Genomic DNA, 25,052 nt, shown 5'->3' with positions numbered 1-25,052 from the left:
AAAGCGTGTTCTTCTAGTTTTTGTGAAAATAATGATGAAGATCTTAAAGTAATTGCTTTGACTCCTATTGAAACTTTTTTGTCTAATATAAATGTTGATAAATATGGGACTGGAGATGAGTCAACTTTAGCTAAAAGGCGTCCCAATGATCTGGAGTTTATAGATCTTAATGCAAAAATTGGTAAAAGTAGGATTGGAGAGGCCAAAACTTTAAGTAGCGATGAACCCACTCTTTTGGATTTCAAGAATTTTAATTATGATAATTGTCCTTTGATAGATTGTATTTCATTGTTGCAATCCATGTTCAATTCTCCTCATGCTTATAATCAAAATAAAGCTTTTACTAAACATATCGTTGATGCTATGATGAAATCTTTTGAAGAAAAACTTGAGTTGGAAGTTTCTATCCCTAGAAAGCTTTATGATGAGTGGGAACCTACTATTAAGATAAAAATTAAGGATTATAGTGCCATGCTTTGTGTGATTTGGGTGAGGGAGTCCTAGTTTAAGGGGTCCTCGGACAGCCGGGCCATTTACATGGGCCGGACTGTTGGGCTATGAAGATACAAGATAGAAGACTTCTTCCCGTGTTCGGATGAGACTCTCCTTTGCATGGATGGCAAGCTTTGTGGTTCGGATGTGTAGATTCCTTTCTCTATAGCCGACTTTGTGTAACCCTAGCCCCCTCCGGTGTCCATATAAACCGAAGGGTTTAGTCTGTAGAGACGATAACAATCATAATCATAGGCTAGACTTCTAGGGTTTAGCCATTACGATCTCGTGGTAGATCAACTCTTGTAATACTCATATTCATCAAGATCAATCAAGCAGGAAGTAGGGTATTACCACCATAGGGAGGGCCCAAACCTAGGTAAACATTGTGTCCCCCACCTCCTGTTACCATTAGCCTTAGACGCACAGTTCGGGACCCCCTACCCGAGATCCGCCGGTTTTGACACCGACATTGGTGCTTTCATTGAGAGTTCCATTGCATCGTCACCAGAAGGCTTGATGGCTCCATCAATCATCTACAACAACACAGTCCAGGGTGAGATCTTCCTCCCTGGACAGATCTTTGTATTCGGGGGCTTCGCACTGCGGGCCAACTCGCTTGGCCATCTAGAGCAGATTGATAGCTACGCCCCTAGCCATCAGGTCAGATTTGGAAGCCTGAATTTTGTGGCCGATATCCGTGGAGACTTGATCTTCGATGGATTCGAGCCCATGACGGCTATCCCCTGCCATCACGATGAACATGACCTAAATCTGTCATCTGGCCGCGCTCAGGAGATAGCGCATGTAACTGCTCTGGCCCTAGATCTCGAGCGGACCGCACCGTCCGAGGACGGGAAACTCAACCCGCCACGGAAGACGCACACTCAGTTGCGTTCGAGCCACACACAGACCGAACATCAAGCTGGCCTTGTGTCACCGGAACCTCGGATTCGTCTCCGGCCAAAGGTTCTGGACCGTGTGCATCCGCGTCCATCGAACCTGATTGGGCGCCGATCTTGGAGTTCAGCTCCGCAGACATCTTTCAGCACTCACCTCTAGGTGATGTGTAAAACTCATTGAAATCCCCCTCCTTGTCGGGGGACTCTCGGCCGAACTATGTTCGGATCGAATGGGAAGCGGACGACGAAGAACTTCGTTTCCCATCCACCACCCACTTTATAGCCACTGTCGATGACTTAACTGACATGCTTGATTACGACTCCAAAGACATCCACGGTATGGACGACGATGCCGGAGAGGAGCCGGCACAAAAACCACCGCTTACAGGGCACTGGACAGCCACCTCCTCGTATGACGTATACATGGTGGATACACCCAAAGAGAACAACGGCGACAAAGAAAATCCAGTCAAGGATAAGCCCCCTGAGATACAGCCAAAACGGCAGCGTCAGCGGCTCCGCTCTAAGCCACACCGGACTAAAAACAGCAATACCGTCACAGGAGAAAATAACACTCCGGGCAATGCCGAAGACAATGAAGATCCCGTGGAGCCAACGTCCGAACAAGATGAACGGGAAGATAGGCAAGCTAGCCCCGATGAACAGGCCAGGAATGAAGACGCGGAGGACAGTAACTACCTTCCGCTCTCCGAGGACGAGGTGAGCCTCGGCGATGAAGACTTTATCGTGCCTGAGGAGCCCGTCGAGCAGGAACGCTTTAAGTACCGGCTAATAGCCACTGCAAGGAGCCTGAAACAGAAGCAGCAACAGCTTCAGGCTGATCAAGATCTACTCAATGACAGATGGACTGATGTCCTGGCAGCTGAGGAATACAGCCTCGAGCGCCCAACCAAAAGTTACTTGAAGCGCAAACTGTTACCACAGTTCGACGATGAGGCGCTGGAGCCCGTCCTACCAGTACAGAATGCGGCTGACTGGCCACCACGCGGCTGGGACAAAGCGGCACCTCGAGCCGAACATCAGCCCGCACCACCTCACCGTAAAAGCAGAAATACGACAGCTTGGGGAAGCACATATGACCCACGGCATGACCAGGAAAACAGAGCAGGTCAGACCAGATCGATCTATGGATCGCGGGGGTGTGCCCCGACGGGGGACGATGGCCATCCGGCTGGATGTGACAAACATAACCACATCCAGGCCGAAAACCGCAGACGAACTCCATTCGAGCTACGTCACGACTTGGCCCGATATAGAGGCACCACACACCCCCTTTGCTTCACTAATGAAGTAATGGAACATGAATTCCCAAAAGGGTTTAAACCCGTGAACATTGAATCATACGATGGGACAACAGACCCCGCGGTATGGATTGAGGATTTTCTTCTCCATATTCATATGGCCCGCGGTGATGACCTTCACGCCATCAAATACCTCCCGGTCAAACTCAAGGGACCAGCCAGGTATTGGTTGAACGGTCTACCCGAAAACTCCATTGGCAACTGGGAGGACTTGGAGGACGCCTTCCTCGACAACTTTCAAGGCACATATGTCCGACCTCCGGATGCCGATGACTTAAGTCACATAGTTGAACAACTCGGAGAGTGAGCACGGAAATTCTGGACTAGATTCTTAACTAAAAAGAATTAGATCGTCGACTGTCCAGATGCAGAAGCCCTAGCAGCTTTCAGCATAGCATCCGTGACGAATGGCTCACCCGACACCTCGGCCAAGAAAAGCCGAAGTCCATGGCAGCCCTCACGGCACTCATGACCCACTTTTGTGCGGGCGAAGATAGCTGGCTAGCCCGTAGCAATAACAACATAGGAGAACCTGGCACTTCTGAAGCTAGGAACAACAATGGCAAGCCCCGACGCAATAGACACAAGCGTCGAAACAATGGCGACAACACCGATGACACGACTGTCAACGCGGGATTCAGTGGCTCTAAGTCCGGTCAGCAGAAGAAGCCATTTAAGAGAAACAATCCGGGCCCGTCCAGTTTGGACCGCATACTCGATCGTCCATGTCAAATCCACGGCACTCCTGATAAACCAGCCAATCATACCAACAGAGAATGTTGGGTCTTCAAATAGGCCGGCAAGTTAAATGCCGAGAACAAGGAGAAGGGGTCGCAAAGCGATGACGTTGACGAGGAGCCCCGGCCACCGAACACAGGGGGACAGAAGAAGTCCCCCCCCCCAACTAAAATGGTAAACATGATATACGCCACCCATATCGCCAAGAGGGAGCGCAAGCGCGCACTTAGGGACGTCTACGCGATGGAGCGAGTCGCCCCAAAGTTCAACCCATGGTCGTCCTGTCTGATCACCTTTGATCGCAGGGACCATCTGACCAGTATCCGTCATGGCGATTCAGCCACACTGGTCCTTGACCCAATCATCGATGGATTCCACCTTACGCGAGTCCTTATGGACGATGGCAGCAGTCTGAACCTGCTCTATCAGGATACAGTGTGCAAAATGGGCATCGATCCCTCAAGGATCAAGCCCACAAAAACCACCTTTAAAGGTGTCATACTAGGTGTAGAGGCCTGTTGTACGCGCTCAATCACACTGGAAGTGGTCTTTGGAACCCTGGATAATTTCTGAAGCGAAGAATTGATCTTCGATATCGTCCCCTTCCGCAGTGGCTATCACACACTACTTGGACGAACCGCATTTGCTCGATTCAATGCGGTGTCGCACTACGCCTATCTCAAGCTTAAGATGCCCGGACCACGCGGTGTTATAACAGTCAATGGAAACACGGAACGATCCCTCCGCACTGAGGAGCACACCGCCGCCCTCGCAGCAGAAGTACAGAGCAGCCTTTTCAGGCAGAACCTCAATTTGGCAGCCAAGCTCCCAGATACCGTCAAGCGAGTCCAAACTACTCTATAGTAGGACAGTCCAGCTCGTCTAGAGCTCGACTAGCAATTTGTCCTCCATCCTAGTCCCGACCAAGGAGCGACACTCGTGTCGCGCGTACATAACTACGCGCTCAAAATACCATGGGCATAGACGGAGGCACAGCTAGATCTCGTCCATAACACGGCTCAGCCACTCCTGGATCCACATACTATTACTTTTCCTTTTTCTTTTCAGGTCTCTTTTCTTTCCCAGGTAGTTCCTGGTGACCTGATCAACAGACCTATAGAGGGACGAATACACCAAGACGGCAAGCAACATTGACGTATGGCGAAATTTCTAGGTGGTTTCTTTAAATAATCATTATACCTGTCTCGAGGACCCGCACGCAGCTCTCTCTTGGTTGTGACATGTTAAATAGCCCTTCCTGCTTATCGCACTATTTGTACAAAATGCGCTTTGATGTATTAATCAAATAACAATGGAAAACGGTTTGCGGCCCAATTTTTGTGGCATTAGTCTATTACTTTATTTTCCTTTTTTCCTTGATATTTTTTGCACCCGTACACTATGGTACGTCTTAATTCGCCAGGGGCTTCATCATACCCCACAATACGACAATAAAGTCCGAACACTTTTACAGTACAGTTCAGCACCCCGAACTTATAGCATTATACGCATCGGCTCCGAATCATGTCTTTGGTCAATAGTTGGGTTTCCTGGCTCCTGTGCTTACTACCTTATGTTCCGCTATATCGGCTAGGGTAGTAAAGGAAAAACTACTGTGATTGTGTCCCAGTTCTTCCGGATGAGCACCTCACTAGAGAAAGCCAAAAACTAACTGTCATGATGCGGCGAGAGCTGGTCAGCTGTTCGAGAGGTTACAAATCTTTAGCAATTTTTTCCGCATTATGCGATGAATCGGTTTTTATCCAATTAGGCGTGTATAGCGCCCCAAGTTCGGACTTCCGAGCACCAGGGGTTGCGCCTAAATTTTTCTTGTCAAACTCCTATGGTTAAGTGAGAGTAATAAAGCCGCATAGTCCAATTGCCTGGTTCGTTGCGCTAAGCACCTCCTTAAAGGACCAAAACCTTGGATAAAGAGTGTTTAGATTTATCCCCAACACCCCCATACTACCTACATGGGGGCAGAAGCCGACGACTGGCCAACTCTCAGATTTAACAAAATGGCCGCACAAGAGGTAAAATTTTAAATAACAAACATTATATTACATAACAGATCTGTTTCATAGTACAGGACATGATAACACGAGTGTATTCATGGGAATATGATATCCTTAGCACATTGCCCCACCACAAGGTGGGATCCCTCCTGGACACTGTCAAAATACAGTTCGGGTGTGTGGTGCTCCTTGCCCGTGGGCGGTCCCTCGGTCATCAGCTTCATGGCGTCCATCTTCGCCCAGTGCATCTTGGCACGGGCAAAGGCCATTCGCGCGCCTTCAATACAGACCGACCGCTTGATGGCATCAAGCCGAGGGCAGGCACTGACAAGCCGCTTAACGAGTCCGAAGTAGCCGCTAGGAATGGCTTCGGCAGGCGATAGCCGGATTATCAAATCCTTCATGACTAGTTCGGTCGCCCTATGCAGCTCAACCAGCTGTTTCAGCTGATCACTAAAGGGCACTGGATGTTCTGGCGCAAGGTATTGCATCGAGAACAACTTATCCGTAGAGCTCCCCTCTTCGGCTCGATAGAATTCTGCAGCATCTGACACGCTGCGCGGCAAATCTGCAAACGCCCCTTGAGAACTCCAAATCTGGGTCAGTAAGAGGAACCTTTCCTTCACATATCTACCCTGCATAATAAAGCCTTACCCGCCGTGATTTTCTTGGCCGCCTGGATTTCCTGGAGGGCGCCCTGGGCTTCGGCTCGTGCATCGTGTGTGCTCTGGCGGGCCATGGCAAGTTTGGACTCATGATCCTTAAAGTCGCGCTCCAAGGACTCACACTTTTTGACGGCGTCCTGGAGCTCTTGCTGGACCTCACTGATCCGGGCCTCATGCTTCTCGCGTGCGGCCCGTTCCTTGGCCGCTTTGTCCTCGACCTCGGCCAACGCCTTCTTGAGGGCCTCTACTTCTGTCGTTGCCCCTAACAAATAAAATGGCAGTTCAGCCACTACAATTTATTCATCCTTCCTGACTATATACAAGATTATGGCATACCTCAGCTATCCTCCAGCTGCTTTTTAATGCGGTCGAGCTCTTCCTCGGCCCGCTCTAGACTTTGCTTTAGTCCGGATAATTCCGCACTATGCGCGGCCACAGCCAGCAGTGATGCCTGCTTATTCACATAGACATATTAAGTTAGAATCCTGTGATAATTATTTGATCCTCTGTTCGGCTTTTCTTTCTGAACACCGGACAGAGTATCAGGGGCTACTGTCTATACTGTGACATTATTTTTGTAGTTGCATTGCTCACCTCGAAGCCTGTTAGAAGGCTCGTGCACGCTTTGGTCAGTCCGCTTTTCGTGGACTGGATCCTCTCAATCACCGTACCCATAAGGGTACGGTGTTCGTCAACAATGGAAGCGCCTTGTAGCGCTTCCAGCAAATTATCCGGTGCCTCTGGTTGGACAGAGGCCACCGGTGGAATAGGCGCACCTCCTTCTTGTGAAAGAGGCGGCTGGCCTAACTCCGGAGCCGTATTGATCTCCGGAACTGTATTCAGTTGGGGGGCGAACTGGATCTGGCCCCCATCGTCAGTATCCATGGGGGTTTGCTCCCCCATGTGTCCGGCAGCCGAGGCTTCACCGTCCGACGCCTCCCTGACGGCCGGGCCTGGGATCCTTTGGGATGACACCTCAGCGCCATCCATATCCTTGGGAGAGGAGGCCGCGGGAAGGGTCCCGCTGTCCATCGGGTCCGGGTCCAGCGAATCCTCCGAAGATAAGGACCGCTCGAGGTTGGACCGAGCCGGACTGCAAATGCATAATTTAGTGCATTAAAACAACGAAGTAAAGGGGCCGGATACATGAACGTGTCCAGATACTTACGACTTGGCCAGGGGCTTGTCCCTGGGCTCCCATTCCTAGCTACTATCGGTGGCCACTGCGGAGCTGTCCAGAAGGGAGGTTTTCCCCTTCTTGGACGCCTCGGCCTCTAGATGCGTGGAGGCCGTCCTCTTCTTTCTCCCCCCCTACAGGGGGGAATGGCTTTTTTCTTCCTCCTCCTCTTCCTCGTCGTCCTCGGCGGCGGAGGTGTGCGCCTCGGCTTCTTCGGACGTCATGTCCGAATTGCCGTTACAATGGAGACCACCTCTGGTCCCCTTGGCCTTTTTCTTGGCCTTCTTCTCTGGCACCTAATAATGTGCCGGAACCAGCAGCTTCGTCAGAAGCAGGATTTCTGGGCCTTTGGGCAGCGGAGCCAGACAGTTAATCCGCTCCGCCATCTCTATCCAGGCCTGGAAAATTTGATAGGGAGGCTTAGGTGCCTTCCTCGAGTATGCGAGTAAAGGGTATACCTTGAAAGCATGAAAGAACTTACCGGATTAGCAAGGTGAGTTAAGTCATGCCCATGATCCTCGGTCGTGGGCGGCAACACCTCGTTGGCCTTGAAAAGCACCTTACAGATGTCTTCGTGCCTCGTGCCGAAGAACTCCAGTAGGGTTTGGTGCTTGGCTGGATCGAACTCCCATAAATGGCAAGTCCGGCTTTGGCACGGAAGGATCTGGCAAACAAGCATCACCTGGATCACGTTGACGAGCTTGATTCTCTTGTTTATCATGTTCTGAACGCGCGTTTGGAGCGCCGTTAGCTCGTACGAGGAATACCACATCAGGCCTTTCTCTTGCCAGGAGGTGAGCCGCACCGGGACTCCTGACCGAAATGCGGGAGCTGTTGCCCAGTTAATCCCATGCGGCTCTGTGATGTAGAACCATCCCGACTGCCACCCTTTGACAGTCTCCATGAAGGAGCCTTTGGGCCAGGTGACATTGGGCATCTTGCCCACCATGGCGCCTCCACACTCTACTTGCTGACTGCTCACCACCTTTGGCTTCACATTGAAGGTCTTCAGCCATAGTACGAAGTGAGGGGGGATGCGGAGGAAGGCCTCGCACACGACAATAAATGTCGAGATGTTGAGGATGGAGTTGGGGGCCAAATCATGGAAGTCCAGCCCGTAGTAGAACATGAGTCCGCAGACGAATGGGTGGAGATGGAATCCCAGCCCGCGGACGAAGTGTGAGATGAACACTGCTACGTCTTGAGCTTGCGTTGGTTTTCCTTGAATAGGAAAGGGTGATGCAGCAAAGTAGCATAAGTATTTCCCTCAGTTTTTGGGAACCAAGGTATCAATACAGTAGGAGGCTCCTCAAAAGTCCCATGCACGTACACAAACAAACAAGAACCTCGCAACCAACGCAATAAAGGAGTTGTCAATCCCTTCACGGCCACTTGCGAAAGTGAGATCTGATAGAGATAATATGATAAGATAAATATTTTTGGTATTTGTATGATATAGATTGGAAAGTAAAAGATGCAAGTAAAAGTAGATGGTAAACTTGTATGATAAAATATAGGCCCGGGGGCCATAGGTTTCACTAGTGGCTTCTCTCAAGATAGCATAATTATTACAGTGGGTGAACAAATTACTGTCGAGCAATTGATAGAAAAGCGAATAATTATGAGATTATCTAGGCATGATCATGTATATAGCCATCACGTCCGTGACAAGTAGATCGACTCCTGCCTGCATCTACTACTATTACTCCACACATCGACCGACTCCTGCCTGCATCTAGAGTATTAAGTTCATAAAGAACAGAGTAACGCATTAAGAAAGATGACATGATGTAGAGGGATAAAATCATGCAATATGATATAAACCGCATCTTTTTATCCTCGATGGCAACAATACAATACGTGCCTTGCTGCCCCTGCTGTCACTGGGAAAGGACACCACAAGATTGAACCCAAAGCTAAGCACTTCTCCCATTGCAAGAAAGATCAATCTAGTAGGCCAAACCAAACTGATAATTCGAAGAGACTTGCACAGATAACTTAATCACACATAAAAGAATTCATAGGAGATTCAAATATTTCTCATAGATAAACTTGATCATAAACCCACAATTCATCGGATCTCGACAAACACACCGCAAAAAGAGTTACATCGAATAGATCTCCAAGAAGATCAAGGATAACTTTGTATTGAGATTCAAAGAGAGAGAAGAAGCCATCTAGCTAATAACTATGGACCCGAAGGTCTGTGGTAAACTACTCACAACTCATCGGAGAGGCCTGGGAGATGCTGTAGAGGCCCTCCGTGGTCGATTCCCCCTCCGACGGAGCGCCGGCGAAGGCTCCAAGATGGGATCTCATGGATACAGAAGGTTGCAGCGGTGGAATTAGGTTTTCGTGGTCGCTTCTGATGGTTTCTGGGTACGTGGGTATATATAGGAGGAAGAAGTAGGTCGGTGGATGCTCGAGGGGCCCACGAGGGTGGGGGCGCATCGGGCACCCTCATGGCCACCTCCTTTGTTGCTTGACGTCCACTCCAAATCCCCTGGATCACGTTTGTTCCAAAAAGATCGTCTTGTAGGTTTCATTCCGTTTGGACTCCGTTTGATATTCTTTTTCTTCGAAACACTGAAATAGGCAAAAAAACAGCAACTCGGGTTGGGCCTCCGGTTAGTAGGTTAGTCCCAAAAATGATATAAAAGTGTAATGTAAAGCCCATAAACATCCAAAACGGGTAATATAATAGCATGGAACCATCAAAAATTATAGATACGTTGGAGATGTATCAAACACCACCCTTTCCTGGGGCTCCGTGGTGGGGACGATCTGTCCCTTGGCCAGAAGCCGATGGGCGATTTCCGGGGCCAAGTACCCGGCCTTCCAGAGCTTCGTGATGTCCTTCTCCTTGACGGAGAAGGCCATCCACTTGCCTCCTACTCCGGATCCGGACATGGTTGGAGTGCATTTTTGGGCGGAGAAGTTGAGAGCTTGGGTGCTAGAGCTCGAGAATGAATGGGCAGAGGAAGGAGAAGGTGTGGGTGAAAAAGGATGAATCCTTATCCCTTTATAAAGGCAGCAAAAGTCATGCGCCTCCCCACTCGCCTTAAAACTCGCCTATTCCCCAATGTCCGTGCAGATGGCACGGTTAGGTTACCCATGCCCGTATTGATGAGAATCCCGTAATAAGGGGACACGATCTCTGCTTTGACAAGATGTGCCAATAAAACCGCACCTCGAAATACGGAGCAGCAGGCTAAAACGGTTCAAATAATAACCCGGCGGTGACGTGATGTCATGTTGTAAAAAGTTGTCAGCGGATTGGACTCGTGAAGTATTACTGAAAGTGCTAGTATCGACTAGAGGGGGGGTGAATAGACGATTTTTATGAAAATCTTCAAAACTTCGAAGTTTCGAAGACAATCAATCGAAATGCCCTAATTGATATGCAGCGGAAGATAAACTACTGTAAGCAAACTATAGTCAAGTATGCAATGATGTGAAAGCACAGGACTAATAGTAGCTAAGTAGTAAGGATCAGGATGGAAGATAGTATGAAGCCAATCAACGATAGTAGTCAAGCAATGAAGTCAAACAGGTATGACAGATAGGCAATGACTTCACGAAGACAAACTTAAGTAAAGGATGGAAAGGGATAGAACCAGTCGCTTGTTGAAGACATAGGATTTGTTGGACCAGTTGATGTTGCTGTGACAACTGTATGTCTGGTTAGGGAGGCTGAGATTTAACTCAGAAGACCGTGTCTTCACCTTATTCCCCTTGAGCTAAGGACACCCAGTCCTCGCCCAATCACTCTGGTAAGTCTTCAAGGTAGACTTCCAAACCTTCACAGACTTTGTTCATCGGCAATCCACAATGACTCTTGAATGCTTAGAAAACGACGCTTAACCGGCTGGAGGATTCACAATCCTCAAGTGTAATAAGTCTTCAGGTCACACAGACAGAAAGACTTCAGTGATGCCTAACACTCTTTGGCTCTGGGTGTTTGGGCTTTGTCCTCGCAAGGATTTCTCGATCTCAAAGGCTTCGAGGTGGGTTGCTCTCAAACGACAAAAGCCGTGCACAAACTCTAAGAAGCCACCAATTTATGGTGTAGGGGGTGGGTTATTTATAGCCACTGGGCAACCCGACCTGATATGTCCGAAATGACCCTGGGTCACTAAGGAACTGACACGTGTTCCAACGGTTAGATTTCAAACACACATGGCAACTTTACTTGGGCTACAAGCAAAGCTGACTCATCCAGCTGTGGATAAGATTTGCTCTCATTGTCTTCACTTGAGGACATAGGATTTGGGTTGAGCATCACTTCAGTCATTCTGACTTAGTTCACTTGGACCCCACTTAACAGTACGGTGGTTCCTATGACTCAACAAAGAAGAAAAGGAAACAACAAAACCACACAGTCTTCACGCTCCATAGTCTTCACGCAATGTCTTCTCATGTCATAGACTTCAATATGAATATCTTCTCATACCACCATTGTCTTCAATGTCTTCATACATTTTTAGGGGTCATCTCCGGTAGGTAAACCGAATCAATGAGGGACACTACCTGCGTTATCCTGCAATTCTCACGAACGCATTAGTCCCTCAACCAACTTTGTCGTCTATACTCCAAAACCAACTAGGGGTGGCACTAGATGCACTTACAATCTCCCCCTTTTTGGCGATTGATGACAAACTGGTTGAAGTTTTCAACGGGGATAACGTATGTGAAATTGTAAAGGATAGGGTATTATCTTCATAAGTAGCAAGGGCTCCCCCTGAAGATGTGCATATAAGTAATTTGCTTTTGGAATGCAAATGCACATGGCAGGTTGTACTTGTGGAGATCCTCTTCAACTTATGAAGATAATTCATCATGCATGAAATGATATAGAAAGTAGAATGACATGCATAATGAAAAATGGACGTCTGCAGAATGATCTAAGTGCGGAAGTTATCATCGCACATGCGGAATTTATCATTGCATCACAGTAAAGCAAATAAGTAGCAGACGACCATCAAGTTTAGGTTTTAGAACTCAAAGAACCAAATGTTTCAAAAGCAAGAGTTGTAAGCACGAGGCAAAATATAATGCAACCGCCCATATGAACCCGCTTGAAGACTATCAACTCATACGCTTCTCCCCCTTCTGTCAGTAAGGACCAAAAAGGTTTGAAGACATAGAGCATCACTCGTCCTCGTGAGTAGGTGAAGCAGTAGGGTTGTCGTTGTTGGTTGGCGGTGCAGACGTACTTGGTGCAGTGTCGATGCATGCAGAGGTGGGAGGCGGTGAAGTAGCATCATCTTCATCATCGATCACTCTGGCATTGATAGTTGCTGCGGAGGAGGAATAGTCAGAGTCTTAAAGAGATGGAGTTCGACGTAGGACAGCAGTCCGTGGAGGAGTGGAGTCAAACTGGAATCTTTCATTGAAGCCATCGTCTTGAAGATCTGCTTCAGCACTAAGCAGCGTCAAACTCTTCCATGAGCGCCGGCAAGTCTCATGAGCAACAAATGCATTCTTGGTGGCAAGATTTCGAATGCGATTGACGTTCACCAAGAGGCTTTACATCTGTCTGTTGAGCCAATAGTGATGCTTATCTTGTTTCTGATGAAGGGCCACAAGAAGTTCTCGGTCATTGAGAACGCGAGAGCGCTTCCGAGGCCTTTGGGCAATGGTGCTTTCAATGGCTTCAGTAGGTGCTCGATGAGGCAGACGAGTATATCCAGCCATTGGATAGATTCATGTTGCTGCTTGGACGCCTTCAATGGGTTGAGTGAAGCTTTGGTGCTCGACATTCTGAAGACAAAGAGGCTTCTTGGCAGGGTCAGAGTATATGGCTTCAACTGACATATCAACCTCTGGTAAAAAGATCAGATGATTGCGAGTAGAGGGTTGATAGTTGACGGATGAGTGTCGCTTGATGAGGCGCATGACCCATGGAGCATAGAACTTCAGACCAAAAAGGTCAGATCCAGAAGCAGCAAGTTGCCTGATGAAGAATTCTTGAGTATTGAAGCTGATGCCATTGAGAATGTAGAAGACCAAAGTCTTCATAGCTCCTTCAAGCTTGGCCGCTGATGAATGTCCTTTGATAGGCCATAGAGTTCGCCTGATAATATGATATATTGTGCGCGGCAGATACTCAAGGTCGTCAACAAAGAACTCTGTTGGATATTCAGCGTCAGATGGCAAAGGCTTCATCATGCTCAACATCTGGCTCATGTTGGGTTCTGGCTTATGGAAGATGCTCTCCAATGCATTGCGGTGTAGTTGACAATCAGGTTCATATAGCTCTCCAGGAGTGGCTAGGCCTGTAAGCTCAATGATATCCAGAGCTTTGGCTTCATGATGAACATTTCCGGTCATCCACTCGAGAACCCATGTCTTGATATCTCTGTTGTATCCGTGAATGTGTAGGGTAGCATAGAATTGAAGCAATAGTTCTTCATTCCAGTGTTCTTTGTCTGTCACAAAGTTGAGCAGACCAGCATCACGAAAGCAATCAAGTGCTTCTTCTAAGCACGGCAGTCCAGCAATGGCTTCAGTGTCGAGGCGCATATGAGGGAAAATGCGGCCTTGATCATACAGAACGCAGGAGTAATAGCTTCGCTGTTGATAGCTCCAAAAACGATCTGATAATATCCTTGCGTTTGAGTAGGGGTTCTTGGCGCTGTCAAAGAAGGTATTGTGGCTTTTGAAGCCATTAGCATTGGAGGACCCTGGTGAGTTTGCAGTACCTGGAAACCTTGGCAATCTTGGCTTTGTCTTCTGGACCTGAGGCCTATGCTCAACATGATAATCAAATTGAGGTCCAGAGGTAGTAAGCGGAGGTACCAGAATGGGCCATCGAACAGTGGTTAGCTGACCATGACTGTATGCTTGCTCAATTGTATGGGGCCTTGGTGGCGGAACAGGAGCAGTGGCAACAGCTGAGGCTTCAGGCTGCACAACAGGTGCTTTAGGAGCAGTTGCCTCATTAGCTTCAGGTGCAGTGGCCTCATTAGCTTCAGGCACACCGGTTGGTTCAAGCTCCACATTGGCTTCAGCCATGACTACGTCATTGGCTTCATTGGCATTGGTGGTGGCAGCTTCAACATTTTCAACCTCCACTTGACGAGCTGGAGGGTCGGGCACTGGCACATTCACATCAGGAACAGCTTCTTCAATCACTGGTGGAGTAGGGACACATACGTCTTCTTGTGTTTCATCGGCTGATGCAGTCGGATTGTCTTCAGCAGCTTGGGCTTCAGACACGGAGACATTCACAGTTGGAGTGGGTTCAGAAAAGACTTGACGTGCAACAGGTGGGTGTTGCACTTCTCCTTCTGGAACGCTAGAAAGAGGGACTCGAGGCCTTTGTCCTTTGCGAAGCCTGCGAAATGCTGGCAACGCCTTTGGAGATGGAGTTGGCTGGGCCTCAAAGTCTTCATCTTCTTCTTGCACGGGTGGTGTAGCTTGTTGTTGTTGTTGGGGAGTACTTGGGGAGTCTTGTTGCTGTGGGTGATCAGCCCACGATGCATCCTGAGCAGTTGGCGTCAGAGGACGACCAATGCCGATGAGTTCGTTGTTCGTAAGAATAGGCGATGATACCATGTTGTGTTCGATCTGAGGAAGAACTTCATCATCTTCAACATTGTCATCTTGACCAATGTCTTCAGCAGCGGTGGGTTCAGCTGCTGGAATATCTTCAGCTTCATGAGCCTTTGTGGAAGCCGGCTCATGAACTATCATTCTTCTTTCTTGATGTTCAGACGCAGGGTGAACCACTGGGATGGGTTCAACAACCAAGGGCTTTGTGGGAGCAACCCTATTCTTCTTGGTCTTGCGCTTCTTCTTGGAGGGAGCGGCATCAGAGGCTTCAGTATGCTTTCTCTTTCTGGCTTCAGCCTCTGTAGCCCTTGTCTTCTTCTGTTCTGAAGCGGTTGTCGTGACCTTTGGCTTCGAGCCAGTCATGCTGCTTGGGAAGATAATGTGAGGGGCTTCTTGACTTGAAGGCGCAGGTGGAGCAGTAGATGGCTTCTTCTTCTTTGCAGCCATCCTGGGGTCAATGCCAGGACGGCCAAGAGATTTGTGCTTCTCTGCCTCATTGTAGGCAAGCACACACTTATCAGCCAAACTCTTCATGCGCTCACGAGAGCCTTGAGCTTCTTCACGCTTCTTCAGAAAAGCTTCTTTAAGCTCATGCAGCATGACCTTGAAGTTTCTGACATCTTGCACACTGAACTTCGCCACATGCTTCTTGAACTGATCCTTCTCATAATCAATTTTGTTCTTCAGCTCAACAATGTGCTGAGCGAGAGCTAGCTCGGAAGCAATGGCGCCATTGAAGGCGACGCTGAGGCCAATGGGAAGCTGCAGATCTTCAAAGCTGAGATTTGATGTGTCAAACCACTCATCAATGAAGTTATGGATGATTGCCACATCAAAGAGAGGCAAGTTGTTGAAGATCTCTGCTTCTTCCTTGCTTTTGATCAGTTGCTCAAGGGCATCATTCGCAAGATCTTCATCGCTGGACAAATCGATGGGTTCTTCACGCAGAATGGCAGCAGGAGTCATGGTTTGATCAGTACGCTTGACAATTTGCTTTTTCTTCTCCGTCCTCTTGGAGATACGTGATTGATCTTCAGACTGCACACTGTCTTCAGGAGGTGCAGTGGCCAGTGGCTTCGCATGAGAAACTTTTGGAGGTGCAGCTGATCTGGAAGCCTTTGGCTTCTTTTGCTTCTGCGGCTTCGGAGGAGGAGCTGGAGCTTCATCAGTGTCAGCATCATTATCAGAATGATCTACTCTGGCACCCTGGACCAAGATGTAGGTGATGATGCCGTCAAGGTTGGAGAAGGGGCCGATGACATTAGGTTTTGCATCATGGGAGCCGTCAGCACGGGGAGCAGAGGGACCAGGGTTGAAGTCTAATCCCAATGACTTCTTGTTTTTCTTAGCCGAAGCCAAGGCGTACTGAAAGTTGCGCTTGAAGAGAGCATCGTCACGACACCAGAGTAATGATGTGGGATCGGCGTTCTCAGGCTGTGGTCCACGGACCATGCAGGGATAGAAGCCTTGTGCAATAGCTTCAGCTTTGTTCTTGGGTTGAAGGTCTCGATAGAGAATATCACCCCAAGGTCTCTTGATAGCATTCTTCTCTGCATACTCCTTGCTCACAAACTTGTACTTGAACCATTCTTCAGCCCAATACCGTCGAATCCATTGGGTTCGTGTCTTGCGCTGATGATATGTCTCTTCTGGATCTGTCTTGTAGAGCTCTGCTAGGTCATCAGGCAGATCTTTGGATGTTCCTTCTCGGTGCTGCTGCCGCCTTTCCTTGCTGATTTTTCTGCAGCCATGAACTTCAAACTGAATGGCTTCAATATGTTCAATGGCTTCAGAGACTTTCACTTGCTGGTCAAGCAGGAACTGGCTTCAGGAGAATTGATATGATGCTGTAAGTATTCTGCAAACGAATGTAGACGATGAGAACCAAGGGATTCTCCCACGGACATGTACCTGTGACAGCATTAGAGATGCGAGGGAAGGGGAAGAGGTCATATGCATTCTCAGAAGATTTTGAAGATAAATCAGTTTGAATACATTGACCTCATGATGCGAAGACATTCACTTATATGAGGTGAGTTGGTTCCAGATTTGTACCAATCCGTGAATAAGTACAAGTGAGGAATCAAACTAGATAGGAAATCTAAGTGAATAGACTGGGCAGTATGAGATGCAGACAGAATAGATCTAACATTGAGTAGGTAGAAACCGCTTTCGGTAAATAGGATGAAATCTTGAAGATTAAAAAGGTGGTAAAAATAGAGTTATAATTACTGCACGAAGAATTGCTAGATGGGATGAATAGGAGACCGAGCAGTTCAGCCCACCGTGCCCTAACTTGGCAACAGAGGACACCTACGGCGACGGCGGAGAGGACGATGTTCGCGGCCGGCATGAGGACGGCGTCGGAGAAGTTGCAGCAGCTAAGCGCTTCGTCGTCGGCGTCGTCGAGAGCTAGCGGTGACGCTAGGGTTTTGACGAGGTGGAGAGGTGGAAGAAGGATTTCTTTACCGCAGGGGACAAGTATTTATAAGTAGGTGTGCGGCACAGCGCAATTACGCTGGTGCCCCTGGCGGTTCACATCTGAGGGGCACGTGGCAAGAATGCAACATACTCAGAGTTGTCCCACGTTCCCACGCCCGCCAGGCATGTCGGATGGTTGTTCCGGCTTCTCCGGATATCAACAATAAAGATGAGTTATTTAAAACAGATTTAATGTTTGTCTCTGTGCCTTCTGCTGACTAGGACGCAGAGAACACAATCGACAGTTTCAATAGAATGCATATGATTTGGACAGATAGAGTTTGAGATTGAAAGCATAGAGAGGTTAGGGTCCGATCACATTCACTTAGTTCAAAAGATTCAACTTGAAGACATAGCTATAAGTGAATGCTGTAGAGGACAGAACACTAGTGTATATATATATATATATATATATATATATATATATATATATATATATATATATATATATATATATATCAGAAAGCAATCAAATCATCATAGCGCAGAAAATCATGAAGACAAATTGAAACTGAAGACAAACCAAATGTGAAGTCATTGCACAAATAACACCATGAGTGAAACACTTCAAACAGAGAAATTTGGTGGTGGCGTTACCCACCGTATAGGAAGTATTAGACCCAGACACGGCGCACAATTATAGTGGCGCTCCAAAGTCAAATACCATGTTAATGTATTCACACTCAGAGTGTAAGTCTTCATTGATTGAAGATATATAGTACTTCGTGTGTTGCACATCTAAGTCATCAACATGCACAAGTGTTAGGATGTGTGCCTGATCACAGGACATTAGAGGATTCCAAGATATTTAGCTCACACCGTAACTTGCAAAACCTTTTCTCATCCAAGGGCTTTGTGAAGATATCTTCCAGTTGCTCTTAAGTGTTGACGTGAATGATATCAATATCTTTCTTCATGACATGATCTCTGAGAAAGTGATGACGAATTTCAATGTGCTTTGTCTTCGAGTGCTGGACTTGATTGTTGGCAATTTTGATGGCGCTTTCATTCTCGCTGAAGAGAGGTACTTGTTTCAGGTTGATGCCATAGTCCTTGAGAGTTTGCTTCATCCATAGAAGTTGAGCACAATAGGATCCAACATCAATGTATTCAGATTCAGCAGTTGAGAGTGATACACAGTTCTGCTTCTTTGAAGACCAACAGACAAGTGATCGACCAAGAAAGTGACATGTGCCTGATGTAGACTTGCGATCCACCTTGTCACCAGCATAATCAGCATCCGAGAATCCAACCAAATCGAATTTTGAGCCCTTGGGATACCATAATCCGAGTGTTGGGGTGTAAGCCAAATATCGAAGAATTCGCTTCACAGCTAAGTGATGCAATTCCTTTGGTGCCGCTCGGAATCAAGCACACATGCAAACACTAAGCATAATATCTGGCCTAGATGCACATAGATAAAGTAAAGAACCAATCATGGAGCGATATACCTTTTGATCGAACTCTTTACCATTGTCGTCGGGACCAAGATGGTGTTTGGCTGGCATTGGCGTCGTGTAACCTTTGCAGTTCCATTCCAAACTTCTTCAGACAATCTTTGAGGTATTTTTCTTGAGATATGAAGATGCCATTTCTTTGCTGACGAATTTGAAGACCAAGGAAGAACTTCAGCTCTCCCATCATGGACATCTGATATTGCTCTTGCATCATGTATCCAAACTCATCACTATACTTCTGGTTGGTGCAGCCGAAGATAATGTCATCCACATATATTTGGCACACAAACAGTTCACCATCATATGTCTTCGTGAAGAGTGTGGGATCGAGGGATCCTGGTTTGAAGCCTTTGCTCTTCAGGAAGTCTTTGATCGTATCATACCATGCATGAGGAGCTTGTTTGAGGCCATACAGTGCTTTGTTTAGCTTGTACACCATATCAGGATGTTTTGGATCTTCAAAGCCAGGTGGTTGAGCGACATATACTTCTTCTTCAATCTTGCCATTGAGAAATGCACTCTTCACATCCATTTGATATAGCAAGATGTTGTGATGGTTGGCGTAGGCTAGCAGTATGCGAATAGCTTCAAGCCTAGCAACAGGAGCAAATGTTTCATCGAAGTCAATTCCTTCAACTTGAGTATATCCTTGAGCCACAAGACGTGCTTTGTTTCTGACGACTTGACCATGCTCATCTTGCTTCTTTCGATATATCCATTTTGTTCCAATAATGTTATGCTTGCGAGGGTCAGGTCGCTTGACAAGTTCCCAAACATTGTTCAACTTGAACTGTTGAAGTTCTTCTTGCATAGCTTGAATCCATTCAAGTTCCATAAAAGCTTCAGCAACTTTCTTGGGTTCTGATATTGACACAAATGAAAAGTGCCCACAAAAGTTTGCTAACTGTGTTGCTCTTGAGCGAGTAAGTGGACCAGGCGCATTGATGCTGTCAATTATCTTCTCAATTTGTACTTCATTTGCAACACGAGGATGAACCGGACGAAAACTTTGCTCTTGCTGATCATTGTCATCATTGGGAGGATTGTCTTCGGTCTGAGCATTGTCTTCAGGTTGATTTGGGGCAGAAATGATAAGTTCCTCTTCAGGCTGTGCTTCAGAAGGCATGATTTCACCAGTTCCCATCAGCTTGATAGATTCGCTTGGAGGAGCTTCATCTAGTGTACTTGGCAGGAGTTCTCTTTGTGAACCATTGGTTTCATCAAATCTCACATCCATAGTTTCGACGATTTTGTAGAGATAGAGGTTGAAGACTCTGTAGGAGTGTGAATCCTTTCCATAGCCAAGGATGAAGCCTTCGTGAGCTTTAGGTGCAAATTTTGACTTGTGATGGGGGTCCTTGATCCAGCACCTTGCTCCAAATACTCTGAAGTAACTGACATTTGGCTTCTTGCCAGTTAGGAGCTCATAGGATGTTTTGTTCAGAAGCTTATGAATGTAGACACGATTGATGATGTGACATGTTGTATCAATAGCTTCAGGCCAGAACTTTCTTGGTGTCTTGTATTCATCGAGCATTGTTCGAGCCATCTCAATGAGGGTTCTGTTCTTGCGTTCAACGATGCCATTTTGCTGAGGTGTGTATGGAGCAGAGAACTCATGAGTGATTCCCATTGTATCCAGATAAAGATCAAGACCGGTGTTCTTGAATTCAGTGCCATTATCACTTCTGATATGCTTGATCTTCACACCATAATTGTTCATTACTCGATTGGCGAAGCGTCTGAAGACATCTTACACTTCAGTCTTGTAGAGAATTATATGAACCCATGTGTATCTTGAATAGTCATCAACAATGATGAAGCCATAGAGACAAGCAGTTGTTGTGAGGGTGGAGTAGTGAGTAGGTCCAAATAAGTCCATGTGTAACAACTCGAAGGGTTGAGATGTTGTCATGATTTTCTTCGAGGGGTGCTTTGCCCTTGTCATTTTTCCAGCTTCGCAGGCACCACACAGATGATCCTTCTTGAACTTGACATCCTCGATGCCTATAACATGCTTCTTCTTGACGAGTGAGTGTAAGTTCCTCATGCCAGCATGACCTAGCCTTCGATGCCAGAGCCAGCATTCTGAAGCTTTTGTGAGAAGACATACGGCAAGCTGTGGACCTGCTGAGAAATCTACCATGTATAGATCATCTTTTCGATACCCTTCAAAGACTAGAGACTTGTCAGATTCCATTAGTACAAGGCAGCGATATTTTCCGAATAGCACAATCATGTTTAAGTCACAAAGCATTGAGACAGACATTAAGTTGAAACCAAGGGATTCAACAAGCATCACTTTATTCATGTGTTGATCCTTTGAGATTGCAACTCTACCTAGACCCAATACCTTGCTTTTACCAGTGTCAGCAAATGTGATGTGACTCTTGTCGGATGGACATAAGGTTGAGTCCATGAGAAGACTTCGATCACCAGTCATATGATTTGTGCATCCACTATCCATAATCCATTCTGAAGCTTTTGGTCATGTACTCTACAGTGCAGTTAGGAGGATAGGCTTCACAAGAGTGTTGTGAAGCATAAGCAATTGGCACATATAGGGATTGTCACAGCTTATATCAAGATTAGGATACATAGTATGACAGGTAAGCGATTCAGATGTGATGTATATAGTAAGACATTTTATCATGTGTCCTTAATGTGTTTTAGGTCCCCAGCCATAGCATCGGACGCCTTTGATTGCAGGCTGGAGACCTTTCTCTGCAAAAGAAAGTTAATTCTTCTTCGCCACCCACATTTTCAGGGGTGGTTTAGAAGCAATGAGTCTAAGTGCAGCATCTGAGAATTTCGGCTTTGAAGCCCTAGCAAATAGCCTTGCAGGAGATGAATGATACTCATATGAATAAGCAGAAAAGTTCTTAGTCCTATGAACATAGCGGTTTGAAGATACATGCTCATATTCATAAGTCTGAGCATGATTTCCCTGCAAAACATTGGCGTTAGGGTGATTCAAGTGAGTCCTGTATCTGTATGAAGCCTTTGGGCCATATGAAGCTATAGGTCTAGGGTTTGTCTTCTTCCTTGGTGGTGTCATGACGACATTCACAGGAAGATTCTCAATGTACTGCTTAGGTATCCAGATCTTCTTCATAGGTGGTCCATTCCTGCAGTTAGTACCAATATACCTGGCAAACACTTCACCATTCTGATTCTTGAACAGTTTATAGTTTGCATCAAAGGATTCATCAATGATAATAGGATTAGCACAGGTAAAGCCAGATAAAGTGGATGGATCTACTGAAGGTTCCTTTGCAACAACCCATGTGGTTTTGGGGTACTGCTCAGGCTTCCAGTACGAGCCATCAACATTCATTTTCCTCTCGAACCCAACACCCTCTTTCCTAGGGTTTCGGTTTAGAATCTGCTTTTTGAGGACATCGCAAAGTGTCTGATGTCCCTTCAAACTTTTGTACATCCCTGTTTCAAGCAATGTCTTCAACATAGCATTTTCATCAGCAATAGAAGTGGTATCCTCCGTAGAGGGGTTAGTAAGCACATCAGTAGGTGAAGACAGTGAAACAGTAGCAGAAGTGGAACATTCAGCAACAGATGTAGCGTTATCACGCTCAATGCATTTTAGACATGGTGGTTCAAATCCATCCTGAGCGGAACTGATTTGTTGAGCGCGAAGTGACTTATTCTCTTTTTGAATATCTTCATGAGCCGCTCTCAATTTCTCAAGCTCTTGTTTCCTTTGAAGATAATCATAGGAGAGCCTTTCATAAGTAGTTGAGAGCGTTTCATGACGACCTTCAAGTTCTTGGTACTTAGTATGAAGATTTTTTATGTCTTCAACTAAGGACTGTGAACGTGTCATTTCCGTGTCCAATAGGTCATCGCTTTTGTCTAACAATTTTTGAGTATGTTCCATAGCCTTTTGTTGTTCAGTTGCAATTTTAGCAAGTGTTTTGTAGCTAGGTTTGGATTCACAATCAGAGTCATCTTCACTTGATGTTTGAAAGTAAGCATCACGTGATTTTACCTTGGCACCACGTGCCATGAAGCAGTAGGTGGGAGTAGGATCGTCTTCGTTATCAGCTTCAGCTTTGGTGTGGAAGTCATTGTCTTCAGTGTTGAAGATGGACATGGCAACATAGGCTGTGGCTAGAGCCAGACTTGCAACGCGAGGGTCGGACTCCTATCCAGACTCCACCTCCGCCTCCTCAGAAGCAGACTCCTCCTCTGAATCCATTTCCTTGCCAACAAATGCACGAGCCTTGCCAGATGAGCTCTTCTTGTATGATGAAGACTTGGAAGAAGACTTAGAAGAAGACTTTGAGGATTTCTTCTTCTTCTTGTCATCAGAATCATATTCCTTGCTCTTCTTCTTCTTCTTCTTCTCATTGTCCCACTATGGACACTCAGATATGTAGTGACCAGGTTTCTTGCACTTGTGGCAGGTTCTCTTCTTGTGGTCATGGGTGGAAGCTTCATCATTCCTTGAGCTAGATCGTGAAGACTTTCTGAAGCCTTTCTTCTTGGTGAATTTCTGTAACTTCTTCACTAGCATAGCAAGTTCCTTTCCAATGTCTTCAGGATCTTCAGAACTGCAGTCAGATTCTTCTTCAGATGAGGAAACAACTTTTTCCTTCAAAGCGCGAGTTCGGCCATAGTTTGGGCCATATATATCTCTTTTCTCAAAAAGCTGGAACTCATGTGTATTGAGCCTCTCAAGTATATCAGACGGATCGAGTGTCTTGAAGTCGGTACGTTCTTGTATCATGAGTGCAAGGGTGTCAAAGGAGCTGTCAAGTGATCTTAGCAGTGTCTTGACGATTTCATGCTTGGTAATCTCAGTTGCACCAAGATCTTGAAGCTCATTTGTGATGTCAGTGAGGCGATCGAACATGAGCTGGACATTTTCATTGTCGTTTCTCTTGAAGCGGTTGAAGAGGTTGCGAAGAACACTAATCCTTTGATCTCTCTGGGTTGAGACGCCTTCGTTGACCTTGGATAGCTAGTCCCAGACTAGCTTCGACGTTTCCAGAGCACTCACACGGCCATATTGTCCTTTGGTCAGATGACCACAGATGAAGTTCTTTGTAGTAGAGTCCAGTTGAATGAACTTCTTGACATCAGTAGAGGTGACACCTTCACCAGTTTTGGGAACGTTGTTCTTGACGACATACCAGAGGTCGACATCAATGGCTTCAAGATGCATACGCATCTTATTCTTCCACTAGGGATATTCAGTTCCATCGAAAACGGGGCAAGCAACGGAGACTTTGATTATCCCTGCAGTCGACATAGAACAAGGGTGAATAGACGATTTTTATGAAAGTCTTCAAAACTTGGAAGTCTCGAAGACAATCAATCGAAATGCCCTAATTGATATGCAGCGGAAGATAAACTACTGTAAGCTAACCATAGTCAAGTATGCAATGATGTGAAAGCACAGGACTAATAGTAGCTAAGTAGTAAGGATCAGGATGGAAGATAGTATGAAGCCAATCAACGATAGTAGTCAAGCAATGAAGTCAAACAGGTATGACAGATAGGCAATGACTTCACGAAGACAAACTTAAGTAAAGGATGGAAAGGGATAGAACCAGTCGCTTATTGAAGACACAGGATTTGTTGGACCAGTTCCAGTTGCTGTGACAACTGTACGTCTGGTTAGGGAGGCTGAGATTTAACTCAGAAGACCGTGTCTTCACCTTATTCCCCTTGAGCTAAGGGCACCCAGTCCTCGCCCAATCACTCTGGTAAGTCTTCAAGGTAGACTTCCAAACCTTCACAGACTTCGTTCACCGGCAATCCACAATGACTCTTGGATGCTTAGAACGTGACGCCTAACCGGCTGGAGGATTCACAGTCCTCAAGTGTAATAAGTCTTCAGGTCACACAGACAGAAAGACTTCAGTGATGCCTAACACTCTTTGGCTCTGGGTGTTTGGGCTTTGTCCTCGCAAGGATTTCTCGATCTCAAAGGCTTCGAGGTGGGTTGCTCTCAAACGACAAAAGCCGTGCACAAACTCTGAGCAGCCACCAATTTATGGTGTAGGGGGTGGGCTATTTATAGCCACTGGGCAACCCGACCTGATATGTCCGAAATGACCCTGGGTCACTAAGGAACTGACACGTGTTCCAACGGTTAGATTTCAAACACACACGGCAACTTTACTTGGGCTACAAGCAAAGTTGACTCATCCAGCTCTAGATAAGATTTGCTCTCATTGTCTTCGCTTGAAGACATAGGATTTGGGTTGAGCATCACTTCAG

Source organism: Triticum dicoccoides, chromosome 7B (assembly GCF_002162155.2).
Source record: "Triticum dicoccoides isolate Atlit2015 ecotype Zavitan chromosome 7B, WEW_v2.0, whole genome shotgun sequence".
NCBI lineage: Eukaryota > Viridiplantae > Streptophyta > Magnoliopsida > Poales > Poaceae > Triticum > Triticum dicoccoides.
This window is presented reverse-complemented; position numbering follows the sequence as displayed.